General features: G+C 43.1%; 1 pseudogene; it reads right to left on the bottom strand.

Moving 5' to 3' along the window:
• Positions 1-2,168: 2,168 nt before the first annotated feature.
• Positions 2,169-2,344, bottom strand: LOC132816299 (U2 spliceosomal RNA; annotated as a pseudogene).
• Between the last annotated feature and the right edge of the window lie 8,103 nt (positions 2,345-10,447).

Here is a 10,447-nt window from a genome sequence, read left to right as displayed (position 1 = left end):
CCGAAAGCTATTGTGCTTCCAATTAAACCTGTTGGACTATAACCTGGTGTTGTGTGATTTTTAACTTTGTGCACTCCAGTCCAACACCGTCATCTCCAAATCATCAAAATCAAAGCTATTGAAACCTTGATAGCTTTATCGCTGGCAACATGGAGGAACATAAAACACTTCACCTTTTTTGGTTTTACTGATATGCCTTTTGCAAAGAGGGAAAACTGGTGGACGACTTCAGTTTTTCCATCTCCCTTTTTTTTGATGCCATGTGGTGACATTCGGGAGAGGAGGCATAGCCTGCAGCAGGATGAGGTGATAACATTTAGGTGTACAGAGAGGGGGAGAGAGAGCTGAACAACTCATTTTTGGAATGAGTAGATTTGCACCAGAGTGAGTTTGAGTTGAGCGGCTGCCAAGGGATTTGTATGTTTATATGGAAAGATTGGGGTTCAACGTATGGACAGACGCAATGTATGAGAAAAGAAGCACTTTGTAAGCACTCGGTACGCATTTAGAAAAGTAGGCAAAAGTAAGGACTGCAGATGCTGGAAACCAGAGTTTAGATCAGAGTGTTGCTGGAAAAGCACAGCAGGTCAGGCAGCATCCGAGGAGCAGGAAAATCGATGTTTCGGGCAAAAGCCCTTCCTACCCCACACATTTAGAAAAGTTGAGCAGTAAAGTGCAAACTATCAAAGGAAAAACTAGTGCAGGCACAGGAAGAAACGCTTGAGCTATTTTAGCAAATTAACTGTTGTTAGGTTTGTGAATGAGGCGTGTGCTGACAGAAGCCCCCGGTCCTCACCTTTCACTTCACCAACCACTGGATACATCGCATTATCCTCTGCTATTTCTGCCACCGACAAACAGATCCCACCACCCAGGGATATATTTCCCTCCCTACCCCTATCTGATTGCCGTAAAGACCATTCCCTCTGCAACTCCCTTGTTAGGTTCCCACCCCCACCCCCCAACTACACGAACCTAGCCTCCACTCCCATCACCTTCCCCAGCCAATGCAAGAAGCGCAAAACTTGGGCCCACACCTCCCCCCTACCTACCTCAGTCCAAGGCCCCAAAGGATCCTTCCACATCCATCAGAGATTTCCACACACGTTCATCTACTGTGTCCATTGTTCTTGATATAGTCTCTTCTACATTGGGGAGACAGAATGCCAACTTGCAGAACTTTTCAGAGAACATCTCCAGAACACACGCAAAAAACAACCCCAATGCCCTATAGCCGAACAATTTAACTCTCCCTCCCACTCCACCAAGGACATGCAAGTCCTGGGCCTCTTTAATACCAAACTCTTAATACCTGACACCTAGAGGAAAAATGCCTCATCTTCCACATTGGGACCCTCCAACCACACGGGATCAATGTGGATTTCACCAGTTTCCTCATTTCCCCTCCATCTACCTTATCCCAGATCCAAACTTCCAACTTGGCACTGCCTCTTGACCCGTCCTAACTGTTCATCTTTCTTCCTATCTATCTGGTCCACCCTCCTCTCCGACCTATTACCTTCACCCCCAACTTCATCTGCCTATCACATTCTCAGCTACCTTCCCACCAGCCCATAAGACCATAAGACATAGGAGTGGAAGTAAGGCCATTCGGCCCATCGAGTCCACACCGCTATTCAATCATGGCTGATGGGCATTTCAACTCCACTTACCAGCATTCTCCCCGTAGCCCTTAATTCCTCGAGACAACAAGAATCTAACAATCTCTGCCTTGAAGACATTTAGCATCCCAGCCTCCACTGCACTCTGTGGCAATGAATTCCACAGGCCCACCACTCTCTGGCTGAAGAAATGTCTCCGCATTTCTGTTCTGAATTGACCCCCTCTAATTCTAAGGCTGTGTTCATGGGTCCTAGTCTCCTCGCCTAATGGAAACAATTTCCTAGCGTCCACCCTTTCCAAGCCATGTATTATCTTGTACGTCTCTATTAAGTCTCCCCTTAATCTTCTAAACTCCAATGAATACAATCTCAGGATCCTCAGCCATTCCTCATATGTTAGACCTACCATTCCAGGGATCATCCGTGTGAAGCCCCTTTCCCTCCCACTTATCTCTCAACCCCCTTGGGTCACAAGCCTCATTCCTGACAAAGGGTTAATGCCCGAAGGTTGATTCACCTTCTCGGATGCCGCCTGACCGGCTGTGCTTTTCCAGCTCCAAACTCTTTGACTGCTACAATATTGAGTCAATGCATGGGGTATATGGAGCAAGCCCTATTCCACCTCCCTGATCCAAAATCAATTTATTTTGTGGTCTCCAGATGAAGGACATACCAGATATTAAACTGATAAGAACAGATTCCTTGTTTAATTGCAAAAATATACATTATTCATAAAAATGATTACAATGTACATTCACATATACTAAAGCTGTTTGATGCAGTCTTTGTCTTTGGTCCAACTTGTCTGTGCCGACCAGGTATCCCAACCTAATCTAATCCCATTTGCCAGCACTTGGCCCATATCCCTCTAAATCTTTCCTATTAATATACCCATCCAGATGCCTTTTAAATAATGTAATTGTACCAGCCTCCACCACTTCCTCTGGCAGCTCATTCCATACACACACCATCCTCTGTGTGAAAAGGTTTCCCCTTAGGTCTTTTTTATGTCTTTTCCCTCCCATGCTAAACCTATGCCCTCTAGTTCTGGACTCCCCGACCTAATCTAATCCCAGCCTATTCAGCATCTCCCTATAGCTCAAATCCGTCAACTCTGGCAGCATCCTTGTAAATCTTTTCTGAACCCTTTCAGGTTTCACAACATGTTTCCAATATGAAGCAATCAGAATTGCACACAATATTCCAAAAGTAGCCTAATCAATGTCCTGTACAGCAGCAACATGACCTCCCAACTCCTATACTCAATGCTTTGGCCAATAAAAGAAAGCATACCAACGCCTTCTTCACTATCCTATCTACCTGCGACTCTACTTTCCAGAAGCTATGAACCTGCACTCCAAGGTCTCTTTGTTCAGCAACACTCCTTAGAACCTTACCATTAAGAGTATAAGTCCTGCTAAGATTTGCTTTCCCAAAATGCAGCACTTCGCATTTATCTAAATTAAACTCCATCTGCCACACCTCAGCCCATTGGTCCATCTGATCAAGATCCCATTGTAATCTGAGGTAACCTTCTTCGCTGTCCACTACACCTCCAATTTTGGTATCTTCTGCAAATTTATTAACTATACCTTCTACGTTCATATCCAAATCATTTATATAAATGACGAAAAGTAGTGGACCCAGAACCGATGTGGCAATTTACTGGTCACTGGTCTCCAGTCCAAAAAACAACCATCCACCACCACCCTCTATCTTCCACCTTTGAGCCAATTATATATCCAAATGGCGAGTTCCCTCTCTTGAACCTTGTCGAACTCCTTACTGAAGTCCAAATAGATCACGTCAACTACTTTGCCCTCATCAATCCTCTTTGTTACTTCTTGAAAAAACTCAAATGAAGTTTGTGAGACATGATTTCCCACACATGAAGCCATGTTGACTATCCCTAATCAGTCTTCTCCTTTCCAAATACATGTTCCTCAGGATTCCCATCAACAACTTGTCCACCACTGACATCAAGCTCACTGGTGTATAGTTCCCTGGCTTGTCCTTACCACCTTTCTTAAATAATGGTACACATTAGCCAACCTCCAGTCTTCTGGCACCTCACCTGTGATTATCAATGATACAAATATTTCAGCAAGGGGCCCGGCAATCACTTCCCTAGCTTACCACAGAGTTCTAGGGTACACCTGACCAGGTCCTGGGGATGTATCCACCTTTATGCATTTCAAGACATTCAGCACTTCCTTCTCTGTAATATGGAGTTTTTTTTTGTGTATATAGAAAAACAAATATTAGCATTTGCCATTCCCTGCTGTTGCAACACCAAATGCATTCCCTACTCATGCAAGACTCTATTTACATATGTTAAAGCAAAGAGAAGGTCATATAACTGAATGGGTCCTCATTACACTTTGGCAGAAAGACCCTAGATGGTGATCTTGCACAGTGCTCCTCTGTGGTAGCTACTCCAAAGCTTTCGTGCCATCCCTCAGCACACAGTCCTGGACCTTGGAATGTGCCAGTCTGCAACTCTCACTCAAGGCCAATACATTACACTGGAAGACCAACACTTTTTGGCAGACCAAAGAGCATCTTTCACCAAGTTGATGATCCTCCAAATGCAATCAATATTGGTCTCGGTGTGCGTCTGGGGAACAGACCATGGAGAACAGAGTCCTGTGTCATGGAGCTACTTGAGATGAACTTCAACAAAAACTGCCACATTTTTTTCCAGATCATTTTTGCATAGACAGAATCCAGGAGGAGATATGGGGCAGTCTCTTTCCCCACCCCAGCCATTTCAAAGGAGGCATGTGGTGGCACAGAGAGTCCAGGCATATTTTCATGCACTCACCATATGAATGGATCGCGTCCTTTTCGAGTTTTATCATCGCTCGTCGACGAAAGTATAGCTATCTAGCTAACCACAGCCAGATGATCTTAAAGGAAACGAGATAAAATGTTATAAACCAGAATCATCAATAAAGCGAGGAATGAGCTGGGTTTTTCAACCAGGTAAACACAGTGACTGCAGATGCTAGAAACCAGATTCTGGATCAGTGGTGCTGGAAGAGCACAGCAGTTCAGGCAGCATCCAAGGAGCAGTAAAATCGACTTTTCGGGCAAAAGCCCTTCATCAGGAATAAAGGCAGAGAGCCTGAAGCGTGGAGAGATAAGCTAGGGGAAGGTGAGGGTAGGGAGAAAGTAGCATAGAGTACAATAGGTGAGTGGGGAGGGGATGAAGGTGATAGGTCAGGGAGGAGGATGGAGTGGATATGTGGAAAAGAAGGTAGGCAGGTAGGACAAGTCATGGGAACAGTGCTGAGCTGCAAGTTTGGAACTAGGGTGAGGTGGGGGAAGGGGAAATGAAGAAACTGTTGAAGTCCACATTGATGCCCTGGGGTTGAAGTGTTCCGAGGTGGAAGATGAGGCGTTCTTCCTCCAGGCGTCTGGTGGTGAGGGAGCGGCGGTGAAGGAGGTCCAGGACCTCCATGTCCTCGGCAGAGTGGGAGGGGAGTTGAAATGTTGGGCCACAGGGCGGTGTGGTTGATTGGTGCAGGTGTCCCAGAGAGGTTCCCTAAAGCGCTCTGCTAGGAGTCTCCCCAATGTAGAGGAGACCGCATCGGGAACGACGAATACAATAAATGATATTGGTGGATGTGCAGGTAAAACTTTGATGGATGTGGAAGGCTCCTTTAGGGCCTTTGATGGAGGTGAGGGAGGAGGTGTGGGCGCAGGTTTTACAATTCCTGTGGTGGCAGGGGAAGGTGCCAGGATGGGAGGGTGGATTGTAGGGGGCGTGGACCTGACCAGGTAGTCACGGAGGGAACGGTCTTTGCGGAAGGCGGAAAGGGCTGGGGAGGGAAATATATCCCTGGTGGTGGGGTCTTTTTGGAGGTGGCGGAAATGTCGGCAGATGATTTGGTTTATGTGAAGGTTTGTAGGGTGGAAGGTGAGCACCAGGGGCGTTCTGTCCTTGTTACGGTTGGAGAGGTGGGGTCTGAAGGCGGAGGTGTGGGAAGTGGACAAGATGCGTTGGAGGGCATCTTTAATCATGTGAGAAGGGAAATTGCGGTCTCTAAAGAAGGAGGCCATCTGGTATGTTCTGTAGTGGAACTGGTCCTCCTGGGAGCAGATACGGTGGAGGCGGAGGAATTGGGAATAGGGGATGGCATTTTTGCAAGAGGTAGGGTGGGAAGAGGTGTAATCCAGGTAGCTGTGGGAGTCGATGGGCTTGTAATAAATGTCAGTGTCAAGTCGGTGATCATTAATGGAGATGGAGAGGTCCAGGAAGGGGAGGGAAGTGTCAGAGATGGTCCAGGTGAATTTAAGGTCAGGGTGGAATATGTTGGTGAAGTTGATGAATTGCTCAACCTCCTCACGGGAGCACGAGGTGGCGCCAATGCAGTCATCAATGTAGCGGAGGAAGAGGTGGGGAGTGGTGCTGGTGTAATTACGGAAGATTGACTGTTCTACATAGCCAACAAAGAGACAGGCATAGCTGGGGCCCATACGTGTGTCCATGGCTACCCCTTTGGTCTGGAGGAAGTGGGAGGATTTGAAGGAGAAATTGTTAAGGGTGAGGACCAGTTCAGCCAAACGAATGAAAGTGTCGCTGGAAGGGTACTGTTGGGGACATCGGGAGAGGAAAAAAACGGAGGGCTTGGAGGCCCTGGTCATGACGGATGGAGGTGTAGAGGGATTGGATATCCATGGTGAAGATGAGGTGTTGGGGGCTGGGGAAACGGAAGTCTTGGAGGAGGTGGAGGGCATGGGTGGTGTCTCAAACGTATGTGGGGAGTTCCTGGACTAAGGGGGATAGGACAGTGTCGAGGTAGGTAGAGATGAGACAATGGGTCGGCCAGGGTGGTCAGGCTTGCGGATCTTGGGAAGGAGGTAGAACCGGGCAGTGCGGGGTTCCCAGACTATGAGGTTGGAAGCTGTGGGTGGGAGATCTCCTGAGATGATGATGTTTTGTATGGTCTGGGAGATTATGGTTTGGTGATGGGGGTGGGGTCATGGTCGAGGGGGCGGTAGGAAGAGGTATCCTCGAGTTGGCGTTTGGCTTCAGCAATGTAGAGGTCAGTGTGCCAGACTACCACTGTGCCCCCTTTATCTGCTGGCTTGATGGTGAGGTTGGGATTGGAGCAGAGGGATTGGAGGGCTGCGCGTTGTGAGGGTGAGAGGTTGGAGTGTGGAAGGGGGGTAGACAGGTTGAGGCGGTTAATGTCCCAGCGGCAGTTGGAAATTAAGAGGTTGAGGGCAGGTAATAGGCCAGTGCGGGGTGTCCAGGTGAATGCAGTGTGTTGGAGGTGGGGGAAGGGGTCCTCGGAAGGTTGGCGGGAGTCCTGATTGTGAAAGTAAGCTCGGAGGCAGAGGCAATGGAAGAAGTGTTCGACGTCACGGCGTGTATTAACTTAATTGATGCATGGATGGAGGGGGAGGAAGGTGAGTCCTTTCCTGAGGACTGATCGTTCGTCCTCAGTGAGGGGAAGGTCTGGAGGGATGGTGAAAACTCGGCAGGGCTGGGAGCTGGGATCTGGTGTGGGTGTGGAGCTGGGAGTGGGGGCGGAGCCAGTAACTGGAGTGGGTGTGATGGTGGGGGGAATGGGGGTGGAGTCATGAGCAGGGGTGGTGTTCCCTTCAGGGTTCTGGGGGCCGGGAATGGTGATAGTGGGATCTGTGGGGGGCGTGTCAACAGAATGCAGGTGAGTGGCGTTGGTGGGGGCAGAAGTGGTGGCAGACACGGCAGTATGGGTGGGCTTTTCAAACGTTCAATTATATTACCGCTCATCATTTGTTATGTGTTGTGGTCACTTTAATTATATTACACCAATATTCCCCACCACCCTTAATCAGTGACTTAAAATAATTTACTTTTATTAATAAAATATTAAAATCATAAAATACTAATTTAAAATTAACCTAAAACCTTATTTAAAATAGTCTAAAATTAAAAATTATTAAATTCTGTCAAATGGAGAATCATATGTGTCCATAAAAATCCTTAAAAGTTTGAGAGTCAAAGATAGCACAAGATTTGTGATGTTTTGAGCAAAGGTTTTAAATTTCTCAATCCCGAGGTCTTTCATTAGTTCATTGTTCTTTTCAAACCATTTTCCTCGGGATCCCATCACGAATCCATAAAAGAATATTCTTGTTCCTTTTGTGAGGACCATTATTTCCTTTCCTAGATGTTTAGATTTTTCTTTTTCTTCCCAAGCCTGTTCCAGTGAGTTAATTTGCGTGTCCATTCTAATCGTTACATCTACCATGATAACATGATTTTCCTTCGTAAAAATTAAATCCGGTATCCATAATTTCCCAGTATTATCTTTTATGCGTGGTTCCATGTATGTTATCCATCTTTTTATCTTGATAAACTTTATTAATTCTTCCATTATTCTATTGTGTCTCTTAATCCTCATATTTTTTTACGTAAGGACACCATCCTGAAATATGCGCAATCGTTTCTGAGTTATCATTGCATTACCGACAATTCTTGATGTTAAAAGGCCTTCTATAAGCTAGAGATGTCCTTGTAGGATATAAATTCATTCATAATAAAATTGAATTTATTACTTTGGACGTCTTCATATATTGAATTTTTGTCAACCAATTATTGGAGCTATTATCATTTTTGAAGTAATGGATGCCTGCCCCTTGACAGGGCAAGGCCATCCATTTCTGAAGTTCTATAGACCGCCAGTTGGTGCAGTTCTTATTACTAAATTCCTCTATACCATTATTCTCCTCATCAGTGATATCCATTTCTTCCAATTATCTACTTATATTTGGATTCCAAATCTTCTCTAAAACTTTAAATTTACTAAGTTTTTGCATTTTTGTAGCTATACTAACACCCTCGAATGAAAATGAGGCATGTAAAATTTCATCCTGGATTTAAATATAAATATTTCATATTTCTTTAAAATAGCAATTGGAATAAATGTAGACAATTTATTCAACGCAAGGCCACCATCACAGGTCTTAGTATATAAAAACCCATCTGTGATGGATTGTGGGAGATGTAATATTTCTTTTACTACACTTTTAATTACATTATCAAGTTTATTAAGATAGTTTAATGATACTTCCGATAAAATTAAATAGTAATAAAGTCTAGGGATAAAATACACTTTTAAGAGTTCCAATTTCTGGACAGGTTTTAAAAGAGATCCTTTAAGATTATCTATCCAAATACCTAATTGGTCTTCCCAGTTCAATTGGCTTACCTAAATTCATGGATCAATTTTTGCACCTAGGTATTTATCGGTGCTTCCTGGATCTATAAACTGTATATTTCCCTCATTAAATTTTCAATTTGGCCTATCGTTATAAATAAAGGTTTTATTTTTATAAGAAAAGTAGACTCCTTTAGTTTTTCTTACATTAACTTCCATCCCAGTATTATTACAAAATTTTTCTATCAGTTTTAAATTGTATGCCCTTCCTGCATGGGATTGGCTGATCAAAGCTATATCATTGGCAAACGCTAAGGTTGCACAATGATAACTCTCTTTATCTTGACCCAAAAATATTCCTTTTTTTTCTTTGTTCAATAGTCCATAACTATATTAAAAAGAATCGGTGATAAAGAATGACCTTGTTTAACCCTCTTAAAATTTTGATCTTATTCGTTTTACAATTAAAACTTTCGATCCTAGTAAAGTTATTATTATATAAGCTCATAATTAATTTAATAAAAACTAGAGGGAGTTGAATTCTCTTAAGGGCATTTATTATCAATTTGTGCCCAATGGTCCACGAATACCGCAGCTAAGTCGATTTTCTTTTTCTTAACTCCACCAATGATATTCTCCAAAATTTTAATGTTCTCTTTACAACCTGTTACTCCTGCCATAAAACATTTTTGCTGTTTATTTAAATTTATAACTTCACTTAACCTATTAGCTATAATTTTCATAAAGAGCCTAAGCAAAATTGGACCTATTGTGATGGGTCTCCAATTATCAATATCCTTTAACCCAACCTCATCATTAACTTTGGGGATTGATACTGCTCTACTTATTTTTACTATAGCGAGGAAACTGCCTGTTTTCAACCAAATGGTATAAATTCTGGGGATTATCGTATTATCTTTATTAAATTTTCTAAACACTTCTTTAAGCATCATCTGATCCGGCCCCGCTGTGGTTTTTAATGTCCATCACCTTAACAGCCTACTTGACGTCCTGTACCATTATAGGGCTGGTCAGCATGTCACACATTGATCCCTCAATTTGACCTTTGTATTTGACAAAACCTCTCAAATTACTTTTATCATTAAGATTAGATAATCTATTTTTAAAATAATCCTCCAATTCCTCCTTGCTAAGCGGACATTCGCATTTAGCCAGAGCTCCCATCATAGTTCTATCTAAATATTATCTTTTATTCTTATATAAAACCTGTGTTTCTTTAAACTTTCCTATTTTCCTACTATGTCTTCTTTTAGCATTATTTACCCTCATTTTACACTCTTGTCTACTATCCTTCTGTTTAGTAATTAATCCCTTTTTATATTTAGATTTCTTTGACCTATTGCTCTCATCATTGGTCCCTAATTTACCAATTATCATATCCATATTGCTGTCAAAATCATTTATTATATGTTTGCTTTTACTTATTTTGTCCTCCATCATCTCTACTAATTCTATTAATGATCCATCTTTAGATTCTATATTCCTATTAATATTATTATTTCCTTGATGGTTATATTCATCTATTACTATCTCCTCTATTGGAGTATCTAAATCTAGATCACTATTCTCTTCACTTCTATTATCATTAATGGGGACTACTTCCTGACTTGTGCCCGCAACTTTATCTCTAATCTTATTATGCTTAACTAA

Source organism: Hemiscyllium ocellatum, chromosome 5 (assembly GCF_020745735.1).
Source record: "Hemiscyllium ocellatum isolate sHemOce1 chromosome 5, sHemOce1.pat.X.cur, whole genome shotgun sequence".
Lineage (NCBI taxonomy): Eukaryota > Metazoa > Chordata > Chondrichthyes > Orectolobiformes > Hemiscylliidae > Hemiscyllium > Hemiscyllium ocellatum.
Note: the sequence above shows the minus strand (reverse complement) of the source record. Positions and strands in the feature narration are given on the sequence as shown.